A 5,686-nucleotide genomic window follows, 5' to 3' on the forward strand; every position below is an offset into this window, starting at 1 on the left:
ATTGTAACCATGTTCATTTCGGATAATGAGAGGGACCATAACTATATTTCTGTAAAGTTACGGTTTTACTGCTTCTATGGTTTTCACTAAAACGTATGACAAAGAAAACTCTAAACAGATTTGAATTTGGTACTTTCCACTAGGCTCAATGACAAAATATTCAGCCAAAATTCTCAGCAAACATTTTTATCATGGCATTTTCAGCCAAATAGCTGTACCTCAGTTTATAAGATATTTCAGTTTAAAATATGCAATTTTTGCACCAAAAATTAATATATGATCTTCAAAAATAGGTCAAAGTATTTGGGTTACCCTAGGGTGCCTTCCTTTATAATATTATTAAGATCTAAGAAAAAGTGCAAAAGAAAAATAATAATAAAAATAATACTTACCAAAACAATTAGCTTCGTTTTATATATATATATATATATATATATATATATATATATATATATATATATATATATATATATATATATACATACAGTATATGGCGAAGCTTATTTATCATTTGGTTACTGTTCACCCAACCTCTTAGCTCGGCGTTATGACTGGGATGATATTTATGATGTTGGCAATGATGATAATTGTGATGATGATGATGCTGGTATGTATTTAATATATAGCGTTCAGATAGATTTGATTTCGTTTTATCCAACTTGAAAAATGGCTGTTGAGTCAAATGCATTTCACTCACCAATAAGCTACAGGTAGTCAGTGCTCCTCTTATTCTAACCACTGTATATCGCTTGTACTCAGAAGCCCATCAAAACCTGTCATTATACAGAGTACCGTAAGAGCTGACTTTGTGTGTATGACCGAACTGGTTGTTGTACTTTTTGTTACTTTTGCATAACTAATCGTTTGTGACACTTTTATCATGCAGTATTAGTGTCTTGCACTACAGTTAACTCTCTGTTATGCATTATACAACACCACATCACACTTTACACTACTGCAGCGTACTGTAGTACACCTCACCACATTACACTGCACCATACCACACGACACCACAGCACACTGAACTGCATTACACCACACCACACTACACCATACCACATAACACTCCACTAAACTGCACTGCACTGTGCGATGCTACACTGCACCATAACACACTACACTACACCATACCACACCACACTGAACTGCAATACACCACACTATACTACATTGCACGACGCTGCACTTCACTCTATTTCGCCACACTACACAACGCTGCACTAAATTACACTTCTAACCACTACCCTACACTCCACTACACTACATTACACTGCACTACACTACATTACACTCCACTACACTACATTACACTCCACTACACTACACAAAGCTACACTACACTACATCATGCAACATTACGTTACACCCCACTACATTGCTCCGCATTACACCACACTACATTACACTATACAACAGTACAATCCAACAACACTACACTACAGTGTAATACACTCCACTACACTGCTTACGAAGGGACTGAAGGTGAACAGCAAGATATATTGGTACAGGAAAAGGAAGGGACTGAGTGAGAGATTGAGGAAGAGAAGGGAGGGAGGAAGGGAGGAAGAGACGGTGAAAGGACAAAAAATAAGAATGTATAAACATTGCAGGAGGAAGAGAAGGGAGGAACACAGACAGTTAAGGGAGGGATATATATATATATATATATATATATATATATATATATATATATATATATATAGAGAGAGAGAGAGAGAGAGAGAGAGAGAGAGAGAGAGAGAGAGAGAGAGAGAGAGAGATTCAATGGAGGTAGGAAGAGATTGGACTCCTGCTCACCATCCTGTTATCTTTCCATATTTCCTCCATTATCTTCTGAGATATTTCCTGCAGCCTGCCTCTGGTTGTAATAACAGGTCCCATAACTCTGATTCCCTCACCTCACTTCACCTCACACACCACTCCAGCAAATTAAAATGTTCTGTAGGAGAACGATTGACCACTGAACGTGATAATGTTGTGGATTGTGAATATATTAAAAGGCAGACATTACCACCATTTTTTTTTTTTTTTAGACATTTTATAGAACGCACCAAAAACATACAGGTGGGTAGTATACGACCAATAATATACAGGCGAATACAATCGACGAATATTTTGCAGCCACTATTGCATGCTGTTGTAACATTCTCTCTCTCTCTCTCTCTCTCTCTCTCTCTCACACACACACACACACACACACACACACACACACACACACACACATACACACACACACGTGAAACTAGCATACAAGGCTTCTTGTAGGGACTGTTGTGTCTACGGTTGGTTGGGATGAGTCACACTACTGTCCTTCATGACTCAATATTTGCTTTACCCTACGTAATAGTCATTATTACTGAATATACTATCTTTTTGTCACTAATATTCAGGGATCTTTAATCCGAATTATTAATATAAATTGGCACATATAGAAGTTTCTGTTCGTTATATAGATAGTATATTCAGTAATAATGACTATTACGTAAGGTAAAGCAAGTATTGAGTCATGAAGGACAGTAGTGTGACTCATCCCAACCAACCGTAGACACAACAGTCCTTACAAGAAGCCTTGTATGCTAGTTTCACGTGTGTGTGTGTGTGTGTGTGTGTGTGTGTGTGTGTGTGTGTGTGGCGGGGGGGACACAACCTGGCCGCACAATGGGGTGGTACTGCTACTCTGCGGCCAGGTTGTGTTAGGAAGAATACTGCCACCGTATTCCCTGCGTGTCGTAAAAGGCGACTAAAAGGGGCGGGGTGAGGGGACTAGGGACCCCCTCCTCTGTTTTTTAGTTCCTAAAAAGAGACAGGCCAGAGAAAGGGATGGGGGATGGAGTTATCCCCGTACCCTGAAGATTGGGTCTATGAATGTGCGTGGATGTAGTACGATTGAGGCTAAAAGGGAGGAGATTGGGAGAATGTTTGTGAGAAGAAAGTTGGATGTGTTAGCTCTGAGTGAAACGAAGATGAAAGGGAAGGGGGAATCTGTGTTTGGAAGTGTGAATGGAAGATTGTCAGGTGTTGATAGAGGAAGGGCAAGAGAAGGTGTGGCCTTGTTAGTGAGTCCGGAAGTACAGAAATGTGTGATTGAATGGAAGGAGGTGTCATCGAGACTGATGTGGGTGAAAGCGAAATTTGAACGTGAGTTGTGGGTGTTTGTGAGTGCATATGGGCCTGGTAGTGAAAGGGATGAGCAAGAGAGGGAGTCTTTCTGGAATGATGTTGATGAGTGTCTGCAGAGTTTTGGAGTGAATGTGAATGTGGTAATGATGGGAGATCTGAATGCTAGAGTGGGAAATGTAGCAGTTGAAGGCGTAGTTGGTATGCATGGTGTGCCTGGAAGAAATGAAAATGGGGAACGAATGATAGCGATGTGTGTTGAGCGAGAGATGGTGATTGGGAATAAGCTGTTTGAGAAGAAAGATATTTATAAGTATACATGGGTGAGACAGGAGGGTGGAAGGGTTGTTGATAGAGCTTTGATGGATTATGTGGTTGTGTCTAGGAATGTAATAGGGCGATTATTGGACGTGAGAGTTCTGAGAGGGGAGGGTGGAGGTATGTCTGACCACTACTTGGTGGAGGGAAAATTAAGAGTAGGTAAGAAATGGGTGAGAGCTAGGAGGGTTAGGTGTGGCAGGGAGGTTTTGAAAGTGAGTGAGTTGGATAAAAGAGAGAAAAAGATAGAGTATCAGGAGAAATTGAAAGATGAGTGGAACGCAGTGAAAGATCGGGAAAATGGCAGCGTGGAGGAGGAATGGCAGTTGTTTAAGAGTGCTGTGGTGGGGCATGCAGAAGAGGTGTGTGGTGTGAGATGTGTGGGTGGTGGTGTAAGAAAAGGAAGTGAATGGTGGTGCGAGGAAGTAAGTATGGCTGTGGCTGAGAAGAGACATGCATATGAAGTGTGGCTGCAGAGGAAGGATGAGATGTCATATGAAAGGTATAAGGAAAAGAGGAATAGAGCGAGAAGGGCTGTGCGTGATGCTAAAGTGGCAGCAGATGAGAGGTGGGGTAGACGGCTGACAGAGAATTTTCAACAGAATAAGAAAATGTTTTGGAAGGAGGTGAAAAGGGTTCGAAAGGGAGAGTCTGGGAAGGAAGAACGAGTAAAAGCAGAGGATGGAAGGATGTTAACTGAGATGGATGCAGTAAGGAAGAGATGGGCAGAGTATTTTGAAAGACTGTTAAATGTAGAGGAGGAAAGGGTGGCTGAGATTGTGGCAGATGGAAGGGTGCAACGAATAAATGTGTTGGGAGAGTTGAATGATTCTTTGATCACGAAGGAGAAAGTGGAGAAGGCAGTAAAGGAGATGAAAACAGGGAAAGCTGCAGGTATGGATGGGTGTGCTGTGGAATGCTTTAAGGGTGGTGGAGTGACTATTGTTGACTGGTTAGTAAGATTGTTGAATGTGTGCTTTGAGAAAGGTACGGTGCCAGTTGACTGGGCAAGTGCTTGTGTGGTCCAGTTGTATAAAGGCAAGGGTGATAAGTATGAATATACTAGCTTTAGGGGCATAAGTCTATTGAGTGTTGTAGGTAAGGTGTATGGTAGAGTGTTAATTATGAGAGTTAGAGAGGGTACAGAGGGAGTGATTGGTGATGAGCAGTGTGGCTTTAGGAGAGGGAGGGGATGCGTTGATCAGGTGTTTGCTGTGAGACAAGTGTGTGAAAAGTATTTAGCGAAAGGCAAGGATGTGTTTTGGGCATTTATGGATTTAGAGAAAGCGTATGATAGAATTCATAGGGAGGCTTTGTGGACTGTTTTAAGATTGTATGGACTTGATGGTAGGTTACTAAAAGGGGTGAAAAGTTTTTATGTAAATAGTAGAGCGTGTGTAAGAGTGGGAAATGCTGTGAGTGATTGGTTTCCCGTGAGAGTGGGGCTGCGACAGGGATGTGTGATGTCGCCTTGGTTGTTTAATATTTACATGGATGGTGTTGTAAGGGAGGTGAATGCAAGAGTTTTAGGTGGAGGTCTGAGTCTAGTGAATGTTGATGGAGGAGAGTGGAATCTGTAGCAGCTGCTGTTTGCAGATGATACTGCACTGGTGACTGATTCAGAGGAGAAATTGAGACAGTTGGTAGAGAAGTTTGGAAGGGTGTGTGAAAGGAGGAAATTGAAAGTAAATGAGAATAAGAGTAAAATGATGAAGTGTACGAGGTTGATAGATGGTAGTGGGATGAATATAATTTTGAATGGTGAGTTGCTTGAGGAGGTAGATTGTTTTAAATATTTAGGGTCACATGTTGCTGTGGATGGAAGAATAGATGCAGAAGTGAAGTTTAAAATAAATGAAGTAGGAAAGGTGCTGGGAGGAATGAAAAAAGTGTTTAGATGTCGTTTGCTTAGAATGGATGTAAAGAGAAGGCTGTATGAGGGTGTTGTGGTACCGACTTCATTATATGGGGCTGAAACATGGAATATGGGTGTAGCAGAGAGGAAAAGTTTGAATGTAATTGAGATGAGGTGTCTGAGGAGTATGTGTGGAGTGACGCGTATGGATCGGGTGCGAAATGATGAAGTGCGAAGGAGAACTGGAATTGTTCGGGAGATGGCTGGTAGAGTTGAGCAGAGGGTGTTGCGATGGTTTGGGCATATGGAGAGAATGGATAATAAGCGATTGGTGAAAAAGATAACTAGATCTGATGTGAGAGGTGTAAGGCTGAGAGGAAGACAACGAATAGGATG

Source organism: Coenobita brevimanus, chromosome 109 (assembly GCF_032717465.1).
Source record: "Coenobita brevimanus isolate Jiangsu-jjx chromosome 109, ASM3271746v2, whole genome shotgun sequence".
Classification (NCBI taxonomy): domain Eukaryota; kingdom Metazoa; phylum Arthropoda; class Malacostraca; order Decapoda; family Coenobitidae; genus Coenobita; species Coenobita brevimanus.